The sequence below is a fragment of the Geotrypetes seraphini genome, chromosome 2 (assembly GCF_902459505.1).
Source record: "Geotrypetes seraphini chromosome 2, aGeoSer1.1, whole genome shotgun sequence".
Lineage (NCBI taxonomy): Eukaryota > Metazoa > Chordata > Amphibia > Gymnophiona > Dermophiidae > Geotrypetes > Geotrypetes seraphini.
In genome coordinates, this window is record NC_047085.1 from 474,004,100 (window position 1) to 474,029,355 (window position 25,256).

Below are 25,256 nucleotides of genomic sequence, written 5' to 3' on the forward strand. Positions count from 1 at the left end.
GCGCGCAGTGGGGAGGGGGGCAGAGAAGAGGGCAGGGTAGGGGGCCACCACCCCGGGCGCTACTCACCCTTCACTACGCCACTGCATCCAGCTCCACCCAGACTCCAGTTCCAGACCACCTGGCACTGTTCAGATAGCGCCCAAAGGCAACGTAATTGGATTTTCAGTGGCACAATCCAGGTCAAGTCCCACTGAAAATTCAGGTGTGGCCTGGTCTGTGGAACTCAATCCAGGGTAGGAGTTGCTTCTACCCAGGTAAATCCCACTGAATATCAGCCCTAAGGTATTGCATCCAAATATGTGGTTCATAGTCATTCGCGCGCGAGACACCAGCGCACCGACAATCGAGCGCCATGACACCAGCGCGCCATGGGAAAACTTACGTTTAAAGAGCTCCAAAGCTGGGTGTGAGTGGGGAACCCCCCACTTTACTTCATACTGTTTGCGCTGCCGCTGGGGGGGGGGGTTTGGGAGGTTGGAACCCTTCATTATAGAGAAAACTGAACTTAAACCAATTTTTTTAGGGATAAGTTCAGTTTTCTCTATAATGTGGGGGTTGCACCCGCCATACTCCCCCCCCCAACGGCAGCGCGAACAATATGAAGTAAAGTGGGTGGGGTTCCCCCCTACACCCCCGTCGGAGCTCTTTAAAAGTAAGTTTTCTCGCGGCGCGCTAGTTTCTTGCACCGAATTGTCTGCGCGCTGGTGTCTCGCGCGCTTTTGTCCCGTCGCCAAATATGTAGTTATCTCCCTTTTGAAAGACTAGGCTTTAACTCCTCCTCCATTATTTCAAAATATCTAATTGCTTATAGCCCTGTTAGTAATTACCAGTCAAACTCAATTAACTTCTTTCCAAGCGCAGATAATGCAATAAGACTCCTTCAAGCTGCTTTCCTAAACCAAACAATCTATTTAGATCTGTTTATGTTCAACACCAAGGTCACATGGCCCATTAAAGTAAATTGCCTTCGTACAGGAGGGGTGATAATACACGCGCAGAGCCTTTCATAGGAAACAGACTGTAAAATCTGAGGTAAAGCAGTCAATACACAATGCAAACGTACATGTGTTCTTATAGTTCCAAAACTGGCACATCACTGCTTGATATGTAAGTTGATTAGGTGACTTTCTTTTTTTTTTTTAAATTAATCTTTATTGATTTTCAAACTTTAACAGTGCCATACAATTAATTTAGATATAAACACTACAAAGAAGGCACTTTAAATCCACAATTAAAACATAAAAATAATCATTTCCCCCCCCCCATAACTTATATTAATTAATCTTTATTTATTTTTAAAGCTAGTAAGTGTAACATATAATAAAATCACTTATACTTAAATCACAATTAATATATCATCAAATTCTAAACTATATATAATAATCACTCTCCCTTGTATCCTATAGTTATTCATAAGTAAGAGAAATCATAAAATATTCCCATCCCCCACCCCACCCTGGATGTATATGAACCAAAGGGGAAAAAAATTAATGTTTAATCTTTACAATACTTTCAATCTTTGCAATATTTTTTAAAATTTTCCTGCTCTATAGCAATTATCCTTTCCATTTTGAATATGTGGCATAAAGAGTTCCACCAAAAACTGTAATTCAGCCTCTTCCAATTTTTCCAGTTATTCGTAATCTGTTGTATGGCAACCCTTGTCATAATGAGCAGAAACCTGTTATTATTGGAGGATATGTGCCTTTTAGCCCTCAATGACATGCCAAACAATACAGTGTCATAGGATAATGCCACTGGATTTTCTAACAAATTATTTATTTGACCCCCATATTGATTTCCAAAAAGCAAGAATGAATGGACAATAGAATAACAAATGATCTAATGTCCCAGCTTCAAGATGACAATGCCAGCATCTATTAGATTTAAAGCTATCTAACTTCTGTAAACGAACCGGGGTCCAAAATGCTCTATGTAACAGAAAAACCAGGTTTGTCTCATAGATGCAGACACTGTACATCTCATCCTCCAAGACCAAATTTGTGGCCATTGAGACGCATTGAGGGCATTGATTAGGTGACTTTCAATTAGGAAAAAGAAGAGAAAACACCATGGCCCCCTTTTACAAAGCCACGGTAGTGATTCCCGTGTGTGTGGCAAATGCGATGCAGCCCATTCAGTTCCTATGGGCTATATTGCATTTACCATGCCGCTCCTCGCTACCACAGCTTTGTAAACGAGGCCCTAAATGAGCTGACTAGAAAAATGTGGCTAGGGATCAGGTTTCCCAACTCGAAACTCCTGTTTCTTTCTCTCTGTAATTTCTTAGATGTGCGAGTGGCACTATGGGGATAATTTTATAACTGAGTATGTACTTTGATTGTGCAACTTGGTGAATTTTCAAATTGACCCCTCCCCCTTTTAGAAAACTGCGCAAGAGAGTTTTAGCATGGTTCGGCATACTGAGTGCTCTGTACTGCTCCGACGCTCATAGGATCTCTATGAATATCGGATTAGTGCGCTGGCTGGCACTAAACACTTCTTGTGCGGTTTTGTATAAAAGGGGGGGAGGGGTGTGAAAGTATACACATATTTTTGCATTGAAAATTACTCCATGGAATGTGTATATACATACAATGACCCTGTTCTCAACCATACACAAATTTGGCAAGGTATTATGTAATTTTTTGAGTACAGTCAACAGACCCTAATTTGAAAACTGATTCTTTTGCACCTCAAACTATATATATTATTTAATATTTTTGAACATTTTGATTTAACGGACACCTCCTTGCCACAATTAAAAAAAAAAATTCTTTATTCATTTTTACTTCCAATACAAAGTGCAAACACATGAACAACCAAGTAATAAACACATCCTGCACTCTTTTTTTTCTTTAATTCTTTATTCAATTTTTAAACTACAGAAGTGCACAAAAATAATACATTTACATAGACTATTAAAATAAAGCACATTAAACTTACAAAAATTTATAAAAAAAGGAAAATTATTTCCTCCCCCCACCCTTCCACCTATTAATCCACAAATACCTTCAAGAACAATCAATAGTGGAAGATGGCGGTAATGGCGGAATAGAAATCACTAATGTAATGTAATGTAATGATATTTTCTTTCTCAAGGGACCCTCAGTCACAAGAGGGCACCCGCTCAAACTCAGTGGCGGAAAATTTCATGGCGACACCAGATAGTATTTCTTCACAGAGAGAGTGGTTGATCATTGGAGCAAGCTTCCAGTGCAGGTGATCAAGGCAGACAGCGTGCCAGACTTTAAGAATAAATGGGATACCCATGTGGGATCCCTACGAGGGTCAAGATAAGGAAATTGGGTCATTAGGGCATAGACAGGGGGTGGGTAAGCAGAGTGGGCAGACTTGATGGGCTGTAGCCCTTTTCTGCCGTCATCTTCTATGTTTCTATATATACCCCTTAAACCAATTCCAAAATGTACCCCCCTCCCCCCGATGTGCATATTAAAGGGACATCTAAAGAGATCAATCTTTACAGCAGGGGTGTCCAACCTGCGGCCCAGTGAAGTATTTTGTGCGGCCCTGGTCGAGGGCGATGCAGTGTTTTACTCTGCTGCCCCTGGGTGTTTACTGTCTTGCCGGCTCCCTCCTCTGTCTTGCTGCAGCATTTGCGCATTTGTGCAGCCCCAGAAATATTTTTTTCGGCCAATGTGGCCCAGGGAAGCCAAAAGGTTGGACACCCCTGCGTTACAGTATTTAGTTAACGGTTCCCAGACATCCATAAATTTCCCTGCTGAATGGCCATAAACCTCTCCATTTTAAAAATGTAACAAAGGGATTCCCACCAAAATGCGTAATTTAGTCTATCCCAATTTTTCCAATTTTTAAAAATAAGCTGCATGGCAACCCCTGTCATTATAAAGAGAAGTTTGTTACTTCTCACAGATAGCTGACTTTTTGCTCTCATTGATGCACCAAATAAAATGGTATCATATGATAGTGACACCGGATTCTCCAATAAATTATTACCTTGATCCCAAATAGATCTCCAAAATTTTAGTATCATGGGACAATAGTATAACAAATGATCCAACGTCCCAGGTTCAAGATGACAGTGACAGCATCTATCACATCCTGCACTCTATTCCAACAAAAATTATGCAGTTATTGACTCCCCCCTCCCACACCCACCCTCCCCCCTCCCCTCCTGAATGTGTATAACAACCTTTCATAAATCAAAGGGAAATAATACTAATATGGCAATTCTTAAGTTCTTATCTATTTTGTTAGTGGAAGGATCCATGCACTAACCAGTGTGGTAATGTAAAAGTGTTAACTGGTCAGTGCAAAAACACCCCGTTTCCTCCCCTCCCCCCCAAAAAAGAAAATTTTTTTTAGCACACAGTAAGGGCCAGATTCTATTCATGGTGCTGGAAAAAAAAAGCCACGACTTAGTGCTACTCTATAAACCATGACTAAAGTTAGGTACGGCTTATAAAATAGACATAGCTGCTGGCCCCATGATTAAAATTTAGGTGCAACCATTTATTCCTGCTAAAAGCTGGTGTAAATGCCCATGCCTAAATTCTATACAAATTGGGATTATTCTATAACAGTGCACATAATTTATAGGAATGCCCATGGCTTGCCCATGCCCCTTCCATGGCTACACCCCCTTTTCAGATCCTCACATTAGAATTTACATGCACCAGTTTATAGAATACACATAGAAAGTTGTGCGTGTGAATTCTAACTAGTGCCAAAATTGGCTTTTTAGCACTCAATTATTATTGGTGCCGATTGACTCATTAAACAATTAAATTGTGTGTGCAATATGGCTGCTTGGCCAAAGTTGCGTGCGCAACGTTAGTTGCTTTATGTAGAATCCAGGGGTTAGTGGGTGCAGCATGATTCTGCGCATCCCATAGTACTCCATTTATTGCTGCATTAGGTGCAAGTTAGCACCTAATGCAGCTTCTGGGTTGATCGCAGAAGAGTTTATATCACTAGTATATTTCCCTTCACATGTTGGGGATTCAGTGAAGTTCTTCTTATGGCATATTGATCTTTCCTTCTTTTAAAGCTATTCATTTTAAAAAGATATTGGAGCAATCTTTCTCTTAACAATCACATCATTTTGGAATTCCCTTCCAGTTAGAAACATAGAAACATGATGGCAGATAAAGGCCAAATGGACCATCCAGTGACGTCAACCCGCAGTAACCATTATCTCTTCTTCTCTATGCCTATCTTTTTCTTGAATTCAGACACAGTCTCTGTCTCCACCACCTCTTCCGGGAGACTGTTCCACGCATCTACCACCCTTTTTGTAAAAAGTATTTCCTTAGATTACCCCTGAGCCTATCACCTCTTAACTTCATCCTATGCCCTCTCATTTCAGAGCTTCCTTTCAAATGAAAGAGATTCGACTCATGCGCATTTACGCCACGTAAGTATTTAAACATTTCTATCAGTTCTAATTCATCAGTCTTATTCCTTTTTGATATTTTGTTGCAACCTGAAGACTTTTTACTTCGTAAAAGGTGTGATAGAAACTTATTCCAAATGTTCAGCCATTATCCTGAATTCAATGTTAACATTTCATCCTCAGGAAAACAAATTATCTAGGAAATGCTTTTTTAAATCATGGCAGTTAAGAGCAGTCTACTCCATATTCACTTCTAATCTAATCTAATCTAATCCTTAGGTTTGTATACCGCATCATCTCCATGTTCGTAGAGCTCGACGCGGTTTACAGTAGGAGAAATAGGAAGGAACTACAACAGAGGGTTAGAGGTAGAAGTGTGAAGAAAATTTAGAGGACTTGGGATGCCAAGATATACGAGTTTCCTTGATTCCTAAGTTGAAGGGAGACTTACATTTTTTGAGAAAAGCCAGGTTTTCAGATGTTTGCGGAAAACTTGGAGAGAGCTCAAGTTCTGAAGAGGGGAGGTAAGGTTGTTCCAGAGCTCAGTGATTTTGAAGTGGAGGGAGGTCCCTAGCTTTCCTGTGTGGGAAATGCCTTTTAGCGAGGGGAAGGATAGTTTTAATTTGTGGGAGGATCTGGTGGTATTAGGGTTTGAGGAATTCCAAGAAAGAGGGATAAAGGGAGGGAGGATACCATATAGGATTTTGAAAGTTAAACAGGCGCATTTATAGTGGACCCTGGCGATTATCGGAAGCCAGTGGAGCTTGGCCAGGAGCGGGGAGACATGGTCAAATTTACTTTTAGCGAAGATGAGCTTGGCCGCGGCATTCTGAATCCGTTCGAGTCTGTGGAGGTTTTTCTTAGTTAGGCTTAAGTAGATAGAGTTGCAATAGTCCATTCTGGAGAGGATGATGGATTGGACAAGAAGGGTAAAATAACTTACAACCAATCCAGAACATGGCTACCACCTTAATTTTTAAGCATTCAAATTTTGATCATGCGAGTCCTCTTTTTAATGGTCTTCACTGGCTTCCAGAGCAGGAGATGATTATTTTTAAATTACTATGTTTTGTTTTAAAACTCATTAATGGGTTGATCCTGGAAGATTCTATCACTAGTTTATTTCCCTTTTCATTTTGGGGTATGATGAAGTTCTCCTTTTGGCGTATTGATCTTTCCTTCTTTTAAAGCTATTTGTTTTAAAAAGATATTGGAGCAATCTTTCTCAGGCTGCATCAGTTTAGAATTCCCTTCTGGTTCTAATTTGTCAGTCTTATTCTTATATGATAGTTATTCTAATCTTTAAGACTTTTTACTTTGTAAAAGGATTGATTGTATCTTGATCTGTCTTTCAATTTTTGTTATTTTTCTCTTTGTAAACTACTTCTGGCTCATATTTTTGGGAAGAAGCAGTATATAAGTGCAATAACTAACTCACTAACTTACCCCCCTTTTTACTAAACCGCGATAGTGGTTATTAGCACAGGGAGCCACGCTGAATGCTCTGTGCTGCTCCCGAAGCTCATAGAGTTCCTATGAATGTCAGGAGCAGCGCGGATCATTTTGCACGGCTCCCTGCGCTAATAACCATTATTGCAGTTTAGATTTTAAAAAAAAAAAAAAAGGGGGGGTGGGGTTAGTGTAAGAAAGGTGGTGAAAAAGATGGGTGCAGAAGGGCAAGGGAGAATGTAAGTAAAGGGGAATAACAGATGACTGCAGCCACACACATATCTGACAAAAACACAAACACCATTCCCCTGACATACTCAAAACTCCCATATACTCCAAAACCCACATACTAACATTCCTGACAAACACCCTCATACTTCCAATGTACTGCCCATCACCTACTCCCAGGCATCTTTTTCCCCCACCGATACAGTCCCCTGGCACAGTCCTCCCGTTGACATATACCTTCAACACACACACATACATATACTCCTCAAGCATCCATACTTACACAATCCTCTCAGCCCCATGAAACCTACCCAAATGTTCTCATAGATAAACAAATCCAACACTGCTCCTTCTGACCCTGAACAAGTCACTTAATCCCTCCTTGCCCCAGGTACATTAGGTAGAGTCTGAGCCTACCTGGACAGACTGGAAAAAATACTTGAGTGCCTGAATATAAACCACTTAGGCTACAAGTGCTATAGAAATAAATAAATCCTCATAAAGATAAATCTGCCCACACAGGTAAGCAGACACACATGAAAATGTGTTCACCTCTCCCCCCCTTCCCAGTCTCCTCATTCATCCCACACATATCCCCCACTGCCCTACTGAGGGGGAGATGCACAAAACTTACCAAGCTTTCAGCATTTCATTTAGACTGGTTTTAGACACGCACACTTATGCCATGTCAATAACAGGTATAAATGTGCATGGCTAAATGTGAGAGTTATATAAATAACTTAGAGTAGTGGTTCTTAAATCTCTCCTGGGGGGCCAGTCATTTTTTTTCCCAAGATATTCCTAATGAATATGCATGAGGCAGATTTGCATATAATAGACAGAACATAACAATCTGCTTCTATACCGAACCATGAAGCTGTATGTGGTTTACAAAAGCAAAGTAGCTACAATAGGATGAACTATCTTAACCACCAAAATATCTAGTGAACAAATACGTTTTCAAGTGTCTCCTAAATACTTGATAGGGAGCTAGAGATCGTAATTAAGAGATTTTGGTCTTTATCCCAAGATGCTGCCTGATAGGACAAGAGGCGATGATGGTATCTTTTGAATTTATACCCTCTGACAGATGGAAAGGTAAATGTTGCATGTGGGGGGTGGGGGGGGGAAGGAGACGTTATGTCTTACAGACAAAAAAAGGAACTTAATCAAAGACATCATTGAACAGAAACATTTTCAAGGCCAGTTTGAATCTTTCCTCAGAGACTTCTAGACAAAGGAAGAAGGTGAGAGTATTCCAGAGGATCAGGTCGGTCACTGAGAAAATACTGTTGTGTGTAGTGCTATAAGTGATATGTCGCGTAGATGGGATAACTAGGAGGTTCTGTTGTGACAAGTGGAGAGTACAACATGGGTAAGGGATCAATAGCCAGTCTAGAAAAGATGGGGCCAGTCTAGAAATGGAATGGGATTTGATATACTGTCCTTCTGTGTCATAAGGTGCTGCAGTGGGAATCACAGCTGGTTCTCAGTGGTGTAGCAAGGGCAGGAGGAGTCTGGGGCAGTGCCAACCCTCCGTGCCCTCCTATCTGCCCCCCTAATGCTCCCCCTGCTCTTTCCATGCCTCCCATGCCAAACATGTGCATTCCCTTCCCCCATACCTCTTTAAACTGCCAGCATGAGCTTCCGGCCTACTGCATGCTCTGGCATTGGCTTCCCTCTGGTGTCACTTCCTGGCCCCGTGACCTGGAATTGATTTCAGAGGGGAGCCAGGCTAGAGAGCAGCAGACCAGAGAAGTTGCTTGCACTGGTGAAAATGTAAAGAGGTGTCGGGGGGAAGGAAAGGATGGCGTGAGGGCAGAGAGTATGGGGGAGGGCAGTAAGGTGACAACGCCCCCACCAAGACAGTGTCCAGGGCAGTCTGCCCCCCCTACTATGCCACTGCTGGTTGCTCTGGTTCTCAGACCACTGCACTAACCATTAGGCTACAGAATTTTATTTATTGTTTATTCAATTTTTTATACCGTTTAGAGAATGACACGGGGAAAAAATCTGTCCCCGTCACTGCCCCATCACCGGACCACTGTCCCCTTCACCGCCCCATCCCCACTGTCCCCTTCACCGCCCCGTTCCTGAACCCGTCGTCCCCTTCACCGCCCTGTCCCCACTGTCCCCTTCACCACCCCATCCTCGCAGCATCCACCTTTCCCTCTCGCCACCTCACCGCCCTTCAGCAGCCCAAGAATCTCCCTCCCTCTTACCTTCGCAGCATAAAGAAACTTAAGAGAGGGAAGGCGCAGTCCCTTCCCTCCCTCCCTACCTCCGGCCAAATCTATCTCCCTCCCTTCCCCTTACCTTCACGGCGCTTTAGAAAAGAAACTGATGCTGGCGAAGCCTGCTTGTGCCGCCCTGCAGTCGCGTGTGTGTGAGCGGAAGCTTCTCCTCTGACAATTGTCATTTTATAAACACAAATAAATAGAGCAAGGTTCAACAAAACCCATCTCCCCTCCCTTTCACAAATATCCCCTTCACTATTGTGAAAACGGAACAAACCAAATTACTATAGAATGCTACATAGATAAAATCAAGCTAACAGAATACTTTAGTCACACATGGCAAGAATAATGTTAGGGGAGTGCAACTAGGGCAACTGCCCCCTGGTCAGAGAGAGAGTCCTAAGCCAGCTAGAAGCTAAAGAAGCACAACCTGGACTTTGCGGTCCCCAGTTATGTCTAATACCAGCTCTAGCAGGATACATATTCCAAATCTGAAATATTCTAATCACAAAATATAAAATAATTTTTTTTTTTTTCTTTTTGTTGTCTGATAATTTTATTCTTCAAATCACATTGGTCTCAGGCTTTGGTTTTAGGTTCCTTCTGTCTTCATCGTGGCATGGCTGGCTCCTGAAGGTAAAATAGGCGCAAGAGGAGCTGGAGAGGAGATGCCGAGTCTGACACGGGCGCAGTTTTTTTACCACAAGAGTAAGACTTTTCACCGCTCCCACGGGGCGGTAAAAGGTCTTGTCCCCATTCCTGCAGGTGGTTAAAAGTCTTGTCCCCATTTCTGCGGAAAACCAGTTGCAAATGTCTCCATTCCTGCTGATTTACTGCGGTGACCCGCGGATTACCGTGGTAAACAGTCCCCGTGTCATTCTCTAATTGGTATATAGTAGAGGTGCAAGGAATGTAAATCTGCATATTCAATAGGGCTTATCCTGAAAACCTGACAGGCTGGTGGTCTTCCAGGACAGGGTTGAGAACCACTGTTCTAGAACCTACATATGCAACTGGTTTCTAACTTTAGGCGACTTGTTAAAGAATGAGGAGTGTAGGATTAAACTGAAAAATCAGTACGGACAAAACTTTAGTGCTAAGCGCTCACAGCTGTGTTTGGTGCCGAGATCCACGTCCAATTCTGGGCATGAATATTTACAGTGTAAATTCTCACATCCATTACATTACATTGGTGACTTTTATTCCGCCATTATCTTGCGGTTCAAGGCGGATTGCAAAAGATGTTATCTGGACAATTCCATCCGTTGATAACATTGCCCCTGATCCGCCTACATCCCTCCCATGGCCTTTTCGGATCTGTGCATAAAATTTACACGCAAATCCAGGTGCCTAAAGATGCACATGCAAATTTAAGCGAATGCCAATTAGCGCTCAATTATGGGCACCTACTGGCCTGTCCGTCAATTAAATTACACGCACAAATTGGATGTGTGCCCAAATTTGTGCATGCAATTTTGAGCACTATACAGTGTTCCCCCAGTCATTCGCGGTCAGCAGTTCACGGTCCCAGTCATTCGCGGTATTGACATGCAGCTCCTGATTGGTAAGGCCCAACTTTAGTGCAGGAAGAGGCGGTCGGAGCATATAGCGAGTGATTCCCTTCACTCGCCGGTGCTCCGGCTTCTCTCTCCTACCTCTCCAGTCTCCCCCCCATGAAAAACCGTATTCGTGATTTTTCAAGATTCGCGGGGGTTTCTGGAATGGAACCCTCGCGAATTTCGGGGGAGTATTGTATATAGAATTACGATAATGATATCTATTGTTGTTCCTCCTCCCCAAACCCCTCAACACATTTTTTATGCTGAATATCTTTCAAATATCTGCTTTATGAGAGCTCCTATTTGACTTTTCTCGCTACCTTTCAGAGGGCAAAATAAGGGTTTGGATGAATCAGTCCAATAGAGGAAAAGACAAATCACTGTCTTATTTAGAAAGCATTTACTGCATCTCATCAGAATAGCAGAGCTGCACGAAGTGCTTCAGCAGGTAGGACTATAGAATGAATACAATATAATCAACTGACAATTGCCTTTTGGACCTTCCATTAAGTGTCTAGTGCAAACAGCAAATGCAAAGTAAAACGAGGGAGCTCAAGCAGTTTTTCAAATCCTATGAATGGCTGATCTCAGTTTCTGCCTTTCAGCTGTGGTTTGCAGTAATGGGTTTAAGATTAAATGCTTCCAAATTTTCCTTTGGGGGATATTTGAATAGACAACCTATAGATCTACAACACATTCCTTTATTTTTTGCATTCCTCAACGTCAGCGTCCACCTCAGGTGTCAGCGTACCAAATTGGAAAAATAGAAAGAGGCCAATAGTCAAAGGTACTTATGCATTTAGTAGACGCTGCTAACTGGATAAGTGTCGTCAAGAAGGATATTCAAAAGCCCTAAGGGGAAAATTCTATAAGAGGAGCCTAAATAAATAGGTGCCTAAAGATAGGCACCTAACTTACCCCCCCCCCCTTTTTATGAAGCCATGTTAGTGGTTTTTTTTTTGTTTTTTTTTTATTATTTATTTATAATTTTATACATTATTCCCAAGCATAAACATCTTGTACAGTAAGATTGTTTTAAATATACATAAAGAAAAAGAAAACAAATTACAATACGATATAGAAGATATTAAATGTCATAACATCTTCTCCTTATAGAGACAATCTCTAGTCCACAATAATTGGATCCTAGACTTCAATAGGGTGGATTAAAACAAAAAGATCATAAGATTAATCTTATACTTAAGAAAATCTAAATGGATGAAATCGCGGGGAGCTAATCATGTATTTCTGTTGTTACTTCTATTTTTTCACCTTTCTCAAGACGTTTCAATGCCACAAATTTGGTTAGGTGTGTCGGATCAAAGAAAACATATTTATCAGAACCATAATGAACAATACATTTGCAAGGAAATCTAAGGAAAAATTTCCCTCCCACTGAAATTACACCAGATTTTAATAACAAAAACTGCTTTCTTCGTTTTTGAGTCTCTTTGGTAACATCAGAGAAAATTTGTACTTTCTGACCCAGAAACTCTTTAGTTCTATTTTTAAAGAACATTTTCATAATCCAGTTCTTGTCTGGCATCAATACAACTGTTACCAGTAATGTCGCAGGTTTAACTAATTCTTTCATTGAACTTTCCAATAATGTAGTAATGTCCAATTTTGATTCCTGTTGTCCCTCGTTGATCAATTGCTGATCCAATTTTCTATCAGGCAGGTAAAATACTTGTGTAAATGGTGGAATTAATTCTTCTGAAACTGAAAAAATCTCCAAGAAGTATTTTTTTAACATTTCCCTAGGAGACATAGAAGATATCCTGGGAAAGTTTAGGAACCGCAAATTATTGGCTCGTTGGCCATTTTCAATCATTTCCAGTTTCATCCAGATATTTGTACTATCTCTAATCATAGTTTCTTGTACTTGTTTGACCCCTACTATCTCATTTTTATTTTTATCTGAGGTAGCTTTGACTATAGTCAATTCTGATTGCATTTGAGTCAATTCTTGTTCCTGCTTATCAACTTTCATTTCTAGTGCTTTAAGTTGTGGAGTCAATGAATTTCCCAGTTTGACTACTAAGTCCCAGAGAGACTCCATTGTAATTTCAGTGGGTTTTTCAACCAAAAAGAAGGAAGTCTCACCTGCCATACTTGTAGTAATCGAGTCTTGTTGTCTCTCCCTTTCCTTTGATGTTCCAGCCGCAGTATCTCTCTCCAGACTTAAAAAGTCTTTTGATAGTTCTAATACATCGCTCAAAGGTGAACCAGCCTCCTGGGCTACCGGCACTGCCTCTATGGACGTGCCTTGTGCCTGCGGTGAGCTAGTATGCTGCGGTTGGGGGGGGAGTATCTCTTTCTTCCGGGCTCAGCGTGACCTCTAGCCCCTGGATTCTGGCGGCGTCACCCCGTACCGCCAAGTCCTGCGGGCGATTCCCCGAAGTTGCCGGCTCCCTCTGAAGCCGCGTCAATAGGCGTTCAATAGTGAGAGGAGGGGGAATTACAGAACGCCGCGAGGCTCCGGCGGCACTTCTCCCTCTCCTCTTAGGCATGAGGAAATCTTCAGAGCAAGCTGAATATCCAGACAAGGTAAATTATGAAATCTACCGAACGCTCAGGAGACGCTCCGAAATTCAACCACTCGCGGCCATCTTGGATCCCATGTTAGTGTTTTTTTTATCGCCAACTATGACGGTAAATAGGAAATCTATCTGCATCAGTATAAATGCTGACCCTCCTCCTACATCCCAATAGCTTATTCTGTGTGTTTTTCATTTGGACGTGTTTTGTGCAGTGGCTAGACGCACAAAGCAGAAACATCTATTTTTGACAAAACAAGATAGATGTTTTGCAGTTTTGAAAATAGGCATGTTTGGTACTGGATTTTTATGTGTCTTCTGCAAACCGTCTAAACTTGGATTTAGATGGTAAAATATGCTGGAACCCACTTGTCTGAATGTGGGGAGTAATCTAAGTCCATGTAAGGTGCAGAGAAGCGCAGCAAAAATGATAAAGGGGATGGGATGACTTGCTTATGAAGAAAGGCTAAAGTGGCTAGGTCTCTTCAGCTTGGAGAAGAGATGGCTCATGGTAGATATGATAGAGGTCTATAAAATACTGAGTGGAGTAGAAAGAGTAGATGTGAATCACTTGTTCACTCTTTCCAAAAACACTAGGACTAGGGGGCATGCGATGAAGCTACTAAGTAGTAGATTTAAAAACAAACCAGAGAAAATATTTCTTCACACAACGTGTAATACTCTGGAATTTGTTGCCAGAGAATGTGGTGAAATGAAATCAGTTAGCTTTGCAGGGTTTAAAAAAGGCTTGGATAATTTCCTAAAAAGAGAAGTCCATAGACCATTATTGAGAAGGCTTGGGGAAATCCACTGCATATTCCTAGGATAAGCAGCCTAAACTCTGCTTTACTACTTGGGATCTAGCTAGGTACTTGGTATCTGGGTTGGCCACTGTTGGAAACAGGATAATTGGCATGATGGACCTTCGATCTGTCCCATATGGCAATTCGTATGTTCTTATATAGGGAGGGGGAGTAGGTATAGAGATGCCCTCTAAGGACGGAGGAAAAATTATTTCTGAGTAGTATGGGAAATCATTTTTTGTTTAAGGAGGGGAGAGTGTGACCCCCCCTGAAAAATGCCTCTGCTGCAGAGTGGATGTTTTTCAGGGAGCCACTGAGTTATGTGAGTGTGTAGATAGTAAAGAACAGTGGGTAGAGTTGGAGGTCCCTTTATCTAAGTGGGAGGGGGTAAGGTATAAAAGGGGAGGAAGAAATTCTAGGCTTTCGTAGGGTTACCAGACGTCTGGGGAAACCTGGATCTGTCCTCTTTTTAGATGACTGTATGAGTGCTCGGAAGGATTTCCAAAACCCGGAAATTTGTCTGAGTTATGGAAGACCCTAAGCTTAAGGCCGCATCTGGAGGCCCTTTGCGCATGCGTGGATGTTGACGTGATGGCATCATATGCATGTGCAGAAGCACGTGATGTCATCGCATAGAGATCTGCGCATTTGCAGAAGCCCTCATGATTAGAGGTCTGTAAGGGAACGGGGATCACGGGAATCCCACGGGAATCCCCTTAAGGTCAATGGGACTCCCACGGGGACCCCTCCCAGGCCCACGGGACTCCCATGGGGACCCCTCCAAGGCTGACGGGACTCCCATGGGGATGGAACTGGGGCTCCCATTCTGAGGCCTACCTAATTTTCAAGATGATACCAGTCCGGCGCCGCGGCGGGAATAGCCTACGTGCTGAGCTCACTACATTGCTGCTGATTGGTCGGGTGGTGGCATGTGCAAGGCTAGAACAGGAAGTCAGCCTATATGAAGTCCACCCTCCCCACCCATGCATTTACATAACGTCCGCCCTCAACCCAGCTGTGGCCAAGGGATCCACTTCCCCTACCTCCGCCTCCTCCCCTTTTGGAGGAAGGCTGAGAAAGTTGAATCGGGGGCTCTCCAGTGTGCAGGGAGTGCATGAGGTGGGCTGGGAGAGGAAATTCTGTTATTCTTAGAATGCCTTCATTTTCAGCATTTACAGATTTCCCTTTCGTGCAATCAGGTATCGAGTTAACCTACGAGGCTGGTGCAGTGAGATTGCAGAGATCTTTATTTGCCTTATGTGTATACTTGGGGGGGGAGGGGGGGAAATACTATGTCCGACACACTTCGAGCTTCTTGCATTTCTCAAAGTTATCCTTTGTGCAGTTGTGAGGCATTCACACGCACATTGCACAAACAAAACTATGTCTTTATGGTGTAGAAATTATTTCAGAGGGCTAAGGCAGGGGGAAGAGGAGAACTGGATGGAAGAAGGGTCGATGGACAGCTGAGAATGGCATGCATGGTCATGGTGTAAAGAGAGACAGACTGCAAGAAAGGAATTCTCTGTTAGAGTCTCTCGTTTAACTTTTTTTTTTTATGACAACAAAAAGCAATAGCGAAGAAAAGTTGGCCAGAAGCCCTTGATAAGACAATAGCAGCACACTGCATACTGATGGAGAGAGATGAATGAATGATGGAGTGGAGGGAGTGATGGTATGATAGACAGATTCAGGCTTCTTAGTCAACTTCTTTAAGAGCTTAAACAATATGGCCAAATAGTGTCAGACAGGTTAAAGAGCAGCCTAATAGTGCAGAGGCCTGAGATCCAAGGGAACTAGGTTTGAATCCCACTGCATCACTTAACTCTCCACTGTCCCAAATACAAATAAGTACTAAGGGGCCAGGTAACTTTTATGGGGGACGGCGGGGACGGGGAGAATTCCTCGTGGGGATGGGCGGGGACGGAGGGGATTCCTCGTGGGGATGGGCGGGGACGGAGGAGATTCTGACGGGGATGGGTGGGATATCTGTCCCCGCGCAACTCTCTACTCCCGATACAGCCCTGAGCTTGCTGAATGGGACTGGGGTGGAATGGAGCAGAGCTGGAGACATAATGGGGCTAGGCTGGGGATGGAACGAGGCAGGGCCAGGTGTCCTCCTTTTGGTTTTTGTTTTTTGGTTATCCTAATCTCCCGCCAAAGTCCTAGGAGTGAGGAGATCAAGGCTTTTGGTAATCCTGATTCTCCTGCCAAAGCCCTAAGTACAGAGGGAGACTCTTAAAGTGCCAATTGTTTGTGGGGAGAAAGTCTAAAGAGATGTTTGCAGCAGAGCAGACACCAGAGAGGAGAAAGAGGGAGCCTAGTAGGTTCACCAAAAAGAGGAGAAAGAGACTTTATTTTTCAGAAGTGATCACCAGGAGAGGACAGAGAGTGTGTGAAGTGACTGTACCACCTGCCTATATTGGGATCAGATTAAATTTGTATACCAGAAGGCGTTGGCACTGACTCTTCAATCAAATTTGATTAAAAGTTTGTTATCAATTGTATCCTGGTCTCAGTTTCATTCCCTGGCAAGTAATTAAGTAAAGGACTGAATGAGTGTGATTGAACCCTGAGATTGTGATCATTCAGCCTACTGGAGTAAGTCCTGCCCCGACCTATGCCCCGCTCAGTGAACTTTAGGAACTCTGCCCCACTCTTAAGAAATTTTCTTTTTGTGACTGTCCTGGTGAGCTGGCTAGAGCTTGCAGACTGGCCATGATGCGAGACCAGATTTACAACCATATGCAAAGATAATTAAATGCATTCATTTGATGGTGCTTCGTAGTCAAAGGAGGTCAAAAAACTAAGAGCGAGGTTTCTCCTCTCTTTCCATTTTCATGAGCAAAGCCTGACCCATCTGCCTGATAAAGCCGGTAAAAGTTATACTTTCTGGCAGACTTGCATTATTGAGGTAGAGGAGAAGGATCAGAAGATTCTTCTGCTGAGTATTCTGGCAAATACTCATCTAAATGATTGGAAATATCTGAGTCAGAGTCATAAAAGTACTTCCTGGTATATGAATCAGGGAGTGTGTGTTGAGAGCAATGTCAACTGTACATCAAGAGCATTGAGGTACAGGTTGATGATCTGATCCAGGAGATAGCACCTCTGCTGCTGATGATATGTGCATTGAGTGGGTTCATGTTGACCCCAATGCTCAGTGTTGAGCAGGGATGCATGACCTCATCTCGATCAACGTTTTGATGTATCTTCAGGTAGGGATGAGGCAGGCATGGAAGCCTTTAATGCCACGGTAGACTGCATCTGCCAGAACTGGAACAGACATCAGCTTGGAGACAGTCTGTTGTACCGGATGTTGGAGCATGGGAGATCTTGATGTTGAGGCATGCCTATGAGAAGATATCAGCTGGATGGAAGGAATGTGGTCTTCGTTGTATCAACATTTACTATGTGTCAAGGAAGTCAATATGTGGGAGAACACAGTGCTATGCCTAGAAGGGGAAGAATGTAGGTGCTTATTAACTTTCTTACATGCCACATCCCTCAATGCTTGAGGCTTAGATGAAGATGATATAGAGTCCTACCTCTGTAAGGAGCTCAGTGCCTGATGCTCTGGATGCACTGTTGATGCGCTTGGTGCTAATATCAATGCCTGCATTATAACAGGATGAGTGTTGGGTTCCGAGTCCCCTACCATGCTCAATGCCAATACCGATGTGGTACCAAAAAGTTAATGTTTTCGGGCATGCAATTTCTTTTGTATGCAGGAGCAGAGGTCACACTGAATGTCCCGATGTTCAGGACACAGACACCGTACACACCAATTATTTATTTAAATTTATTTATTAGGATTTATTTACCACTTTTTTGAAGGAATTCACTCAAGGCGGTTGTACAGCAAGAATCAGTCAAATCTAAGTAATAGACAATTACAATAGTAAAAATGTTCAAATAACAATACAAAGTATGGCATAATATGCTACATTGAAATGTCATCACAATATGCAATAAAACATTTTAATGGACAGCAAAGGGTATAGGCAAAGAAGGAGCATACAGAGAAAAAAGGAGCATACAGAGAGAAAAGACAGAGTAATATAAGTTAGAAAATGGGACTAATTTGAAGAAAGTTGTTCAAGGGGTCAAAATAGTGTTCGAAAGTTATCTCAGGGCAGGAGTGGATAAATATATTCTGTTTTAGTATGTGCTGCCAGTATAACTCCTTGTGTGTGTGACTAGCAAGCTAGTTACTTCTTCCATTAAAGGACTGAGTGAAGAGCCAAGCTTTCACCTGCTTCCTGAAGTATAGTTTGTCTGGTGTTATGCGAAGTCTTTCAGGAAGTGCATTCCAGAGTGTGGGGCTGCTCTGAAGAAAGCTTGCAGGTTCTTTGGAGAGGATGTAGTTAGAGATACTCCTTGGGAGGACCTCAGTGACCTTGAAGATGTGTAGAGGGAGATTTTCAACTACTCTGGGCCATTTCCTTTGAGGGCCTTGAAGATCAGACATAGTTTTACATTTAACCTTGTATTATGTGGAAATGTTGGAAAATGTTGGAAAGTTGGTGATAACCTCATACAGTTTTGCAAAATGAAACAACTGTCAATAATGAATATGCATTTTCAACACCACAAATGTCGCAGGTACACATAGACCTCTCCAGATAGCATATATCAAAATCAAATTGACAACATCTGCATAGGACAGAGATGGAAATCTGCAGTTTTGACTGCAAAGACTAAACCAGGAACTGATTGTGGAAGCGACCATGAGCTTTTGACATGCAAGATCAAAGTAAAACTTCATGAGAAGATCATTAGAGACCTCCCAAAATATGATATTGAAAATATTCCATCAGACTATTTGATAAAAATAGACAATAGATTTGCCTGCCTTGATCCAGGAGATAGAGAGCCCAAAGAACGATGGAATGACATGGAGATGAAAAAACACTCTAGAAGAGAAAGAAAGCCATGAAATCGCCATGGAGCTCAGAAGAAACCAGAACAGTAGCAGAATAAAGAAGACAAGCAAAACTTTCAGATGATAGAGGAAAAGTATCACAAATGAACTGAGCATTTCAACATTAAGTTTGGCAAGACAAAGAATGATATCTAAAGGATATTTGTCAGAAAACTGAATCAGAACATGTAAACAAAAAAACCAGATTAGCGTTTCAGAATGTTAAGAGATTGCGGCAGAAATTATAAACTCGATTGGGAATGCTTAAAAATGTCAATGGAATGATATTGAATGATCCAGAAAGCATTAAAAATAGATGGAAAGAATATACAGAAATTTTATACAGAAAAGGCAATGAGGATAACTTTGGGGAAATTGATTTGGAAACTGACATCAAAGAAGAACCTGATATTTTAAAAGAAGTCATAGCAGCAATTAACACGTTATTGAAAACAAGTACACCTAGTATCCACGGTATTCCAATTAAATTAATCAAAGGCTCAGAAGGTGTTATCATGGCCCTCACTCGACTGTGTCAACAGATTTGGAAGGAAAAAACATGGGCAACTGATTGGAGAAGATCAGTTTTCATAACTTTACCAAAGAAAGGTGACGCCACGGACTGTAATAACTACAGAATGATTGCATTAATTCCACACACTAGTAAAATATTGCTGAAAATAATACAACGAAGGCTGCAATCATACGTTGAGCAAGAACTACACAAAGCTCAGGCTAGTTTCAGAAAAAGTTGAAGAACAAGAGACATTATCGCCAATGCTAGATATTGGAGAAGAACAAAGAATACCAAAAACCTCTATGCTTTTGCTTCATCGACTACAGTAAAGGTTTTGACTGTGTGCATCATGATAACTATGGAGAACTCTAGCACAAATGGGAATATCCAAACACATAACTCAGCTGATAAAGAGCCTCTACAAAAATCAAGAAACTGCAGTAAGAATTGAATATAGCAATACTGATTGGTTTCCAATAAAATATGGTGTCAGGCAAGGATGCATTTTGTCACCTTATGTATTCAACCTTTACAGTGATGCCATCTTCAGAAAAGCAAATCTGGAAGAAGAGCATGTTGGTTTCAAAGTTGGTGGCCGAAATATAAACAACATATGCTATGCAGATGATACAATGGTCAAAGCCAAAAGTCATAACATGGGATTAGAACTGAACATAAACAAGACGAAGATTATGAACATGGAAAATGATGAAGATTTTGAGCTTGAAGGTGATAGAAGTTTAAAAGATTTCAATCTTCTGGGATCTTTCGTAAACAAAGAAGCAACTAGCAGGGAAGAAATATTCTGCAGAATAGCACTTGGTCACTCTTCAATGAAGGCTCTCGACAAAGTATTCAAAGGCAAGGAAATAACACTCCAAACGAAGATCAGACTTGTCCATGCATTCATTTTCTCAGTGGTCAATTATGGATGCAAAAGCTGGACACTACAGAAACAAGACAGAAAGAAAACTGACTTATTTGAGCTTTGGTGCTGGAGAAGTATTTTATGCATGCTGTGGACCACTAGAAGAACTAGCAAATTGATTCTGGAAGAGATCAAGCTGACTATGTCATTCAAAGTCCAAATGATGAAGTTGTGACTCTCTTATTTTGATCAAACCATCAGAAGAGAAAGATCATGGAAGAATGACATCATGTTTTGGAAGAGGGTGACTTGCAATCAGATGGCTGGACATGTTGAAAACAACCATGGTGATGACGCTGGAGGACCTTACTGGACTAGCACGAAACTGATTTCTTTTTAGATCTGTAATTCTTTAAGTCACTAGGACTTGAACATGAGTCGATGGCACCCAACAACAATAATTATGTGGATCAGAGCCTGAAATGGTTTGATTGCATTGAGAACAATTCTTAAAGCCACTCAGTACCCTCATTGACATGGAGGGGAAAACGGCTGATGCTAAGTCATAAGGCTCAATGCCCAAGAAGCAGGAGGAATAAAGAGCTTGGAGTGACTCAAAGGCCAAAAAGCAAAAAATTGACAAAAGTGAACCAAAGTCAAATAAAATACTGGATCAGGATAAAATGAATGAATTATGAGAAAACATTGATAAGTATGAGAAGGCACAAAAATGATAAAAGTTTGATATGCTGAACAGTGGCATAATGAGGGGGTGGTAGTGGAGGGGGGAGGACTGCCACAGGTGCCATCTTGGTGGGGACACCAAGATGACACCTCTCCTCCTCTCCACCTCTCCTCCTCTTCTCCTCCCTCTTTTACTATTCGCTGGTGCGAGCAACATCTCCAAACTGCTGCTCGCTCTAGCTTTGGCTCTCCCTCTGAAGTCATTTCCTGTTTGCAGAACCGAAAAGTAATGTTAGACAAGGAGCCAAAGCCGGTGCAGGCAGCAGGTTGGAGATGCTGCTCATGCTGGCGAAGAGTTAGAGATAAAGGGAAAGGGAAGGCGTGTGCATGACGGGGGCGGAGAAGGGGGCAGGGGATGCCACCCCTATGGGCGCCTCCTACCCTTGCTACACCACTGATGCTAAAGAGAAAACCGAAGACACAGTTTCTCAGCTCTTCGGCAAAGAACAGATGATCCCACAAGCCGTCAGGTGGGAAGGCACCAGCACGCCTGTCGTATGGGCAGTGATAGTGCACTTGGTAGTGTTCGTACTGGGTCTGCTTGTCCTCGGAGAATGGAAGGTATAAATATATTTGCAGTTTGTCTGGAGTAATTTTCAAAGTGGAAGTGCAAGTGTACTTTAATTTAGAAAATCCAGCTATGCCTATACGGGCGTAGTTTAGATGTCCAGCCGAGTGTAATTCTATAATGCATAGACACACTTTAGAGAATCATGCTCAGCGCCGCTCAGCAAGTCTAGATGTATCTAAATAGTTAGACGTCCTTTACAGAATCACCTTTTAGGCATCACATAGATGTTTACAACGTTATCACGTCTCATTGTTATGACGTCATTAGAATGGCGATTTTATGCTGTTTTTCATTAAAACTGTATGCAGTGAAATGCTGGCACCACTATTATTTTATTTATTTTTAATCTTTTTTTTTCTCTTCTGTTACAGGGAGCAATGGAGGATTTGAACCAGCATCATCATGGTGCTAAGGCTGTAGCTCTAACCACTGCAACACACACTCAGCTGTTAAATCACATGTGAATTGTAGAACTAGGGGGTCTTTTTATCAAGCTGCGGTAGGGGTTTAACGTGCGTAATACTTGCAAAATATCTGCCCCATTAAAAAAAAAATTTAATAAAAGACAGGCATGCCTGTCAAAAAAATGTGCCCTCCACAAACAAACGCACCTCCCCCCCTGGAGAAAAAAGCAGGAATGATGCCAACTCCCTCCTGCCATCAGCGTTTCAAAAAATAAAAAATGCTGCAGGCAGCACGGCACTCACCCCCCCCCCCCTTTACTGGCACGGCCCTCGCCCCCCCCCCCGGCTGGCACGGCCCACCCGCGGCACCAAAAAGTTGGGAGCAGGAGGAGTGCTCAGTCCCTCTTGCTCCTAGGCCTCCCACCCCCGGCCCACCCCTGGTCGGCCAAGGCGGTCGGGTCTGGCCCACCCACCCCGGTACCTTTAAAATAGTCATTAATTGGACTCATTATCCACTTTATTTGGATGCCTAAGTCGATGGATGTTCACATTTTGGACGCCTAAAGTTAGACATCCTTTACAGAATCTAGGCCTTTATGTGTGCATGCAGTTTTAAAATTAGTCCTTAACTGGTTTAAGTAGTGAGGGACTCGGCATTTAGGAATCTTGGTTTGGCCCTCATTGAAATGAATGGCATGAATGAGTCAATAACGCTGCTTCTGCTGTTTGGAATAGCCTACATTCACCCCGAAGTATTTCCTAGGCTGTTAATCATAGTTTCTTTCTCATCGCACTGTCCAGCCAGGAAGATGCATGCAAGAGGTGTCTGTTTTATGGACGTGAGTAATCTGTATGCAATGAAATGGCTACAGAATGTGCTTTATGTAGGCAGTTGTTTATGTATGTTTCTTGTAAGTACTGTATTTGATTCCCTGTTGCTAGCTTACCCTGTACATAAAATGGATGAATAGTTCAGCTTTCTAACAGAGTTTGGTTTAGAGTAATAATGAACTTGAACTGTTCTTTCGGTCTAATTAATCTCAGCACAGATCAGTAACATTGCTGAAGTAACTGCTATCATTAACAAAAAAAGGTCTTCAAGTGCAACTTGATTGGATTGCTGTACTGCAGTATTATGCAACTAAAATTGTCCAGCATTGCTTCCCCCTCCCCCCATGTATAAAAGCTGCATCTTACTTTGAAAAAAAAAAACAGACAGTATTCAGATTATTCATCAATGCAAACTAGCATTGGTTTTACTTTTCCAAACTAGCAACATCAGTCTTATTAATACTTGGCTTCATCCGTGAATCACATTTTCCAATTCCCACAGCTGGCTCCAAAGCCAGGGCACAAACCTATAAACTGAATTGCCCCAAGCATGAAGCAGGACGTTGCAGTTGAGCACAGACCGCAGACCTCTGCCTTCTTAAGATTGCATGTAAACAATCCCTGAGGTCTCTTTGAACCAAGATGTCTCAGCAGGCTCAAATTAATTGTTGTTTGAGTTGACTGTAACGAAGGAATCAAAAGAAAAAAGAGTCATCTCTATATGAAAAAGTTCTCAACCAAACCCTCCAGCTTCCTAAATTCTGAGCATTATTTTGCCACTGTAGCTGAAAAGAGTGCTATCTTAGTCCATGAAGTGCCAATTTGCAGAAATGAAACTCTTTATGTTTTGACAGAGTAATGCAACTGGGAATCAGTAATCGGAAGGAGCCCAATGCGCTGGGAGGTGAGAGGCTGATATGCATGGATGGGGAGAGGGACCTTGGGGGTGATACTGTCCGAAGATCTAAAGGCAAAAGAAACAGTGTGACAAGGCGGTGGCTGTTGCCAGAAGGATGTCTGGGCTTTATAGAGCGAGGCATAACCAGTAGGAGAAAGAAGGTGTTGATGTACAGGTCGTTGGTGAGGCCCCACTTGGAGTATTGTGTTCAGTTTTGGAGACCGTATCTGGCAAAGGACATAAGAAGATTTGAAGCTGTCTAGAGGAGGGTGACAAAAATGTTGGAGATTTGCATCAAAAGACACGAGGAAAGACTGGAAGCCCTGAATATGTACACCCTGGCCTAGAGGAAAGGAGGGACAGGGGAGATATGATTCAGACGTTCCAATACTTGAAAGGTATTAACGTTGAACAAAATTTTTTCTAGAGAAAAGAAAATGGTAAAACCAGAGGACATAATTTGAGGTTGAGGGGTGGTAGACTCAAGAGTAATGTAAGGAAATTATTTTTTATGGAGAGGGTGGTTGATGCCTGGAATGTGCTCCCGAGGGAGGTGGTGGAGAAGAAAATGGTGACAGAGTTCAAACAAGCGTGAGATGAACACAGAGGATCTCTAATCAGAAAATAATGGTTTATATTGAAGAACTAAAGCCAATACAGGGCAGACTTGCATGGTCAGTGTTTGTAAAATTCAAAACAAAAATGGAATTCAAAATCAAAATCAATAATAAAATGTGATGGCGGCCTTAGACCCACCCCAATGCACTGATTGGCTGAGGCACCTCAGGCTCCTCCCAAACTCCTCCCTAAAGAAGTCCCTGATTGGCTGAGGTGCCCGAGGCCCTTCCAAAGGGAGGAGACTGAGGCATCTCAGCCAATCAGGGCCTTAGGCATCTCCCCTTGCTATTGGTCGGGCGGGCGGCCCGAAGAGTAGGAGCAGGAGTTTCAAGTTTCAAGTTTCAAGTTTTATTTCACATTTGATGAATCGCCTATTTCGAAATTCTAGGACTTTCCTCCTGCTCCCGAAGATTTTGGCGGTGCGTAGGAGCAGGCTGCCAGTCCCTCCACCCCTGTATGATTGTGGCAGGAGGGAACCCAACCCCTCCTGTCTGATGATCGCCCACCCTTTCCCGAAGATTGCCGGCATCCCTCCTGCCAAATCCCCCGTCCCCAAACCCACCCAACAAAATGCCACAAACCCTCCTCCCCAGACCCCCCCTCCCTGGAACCCTCCCTGGGCTCACCGAGCAAGTTGGCTGGCCAGCCGGGTCCTTGTACCAGCCAGCTGGCAGGCCCGCCTATGTT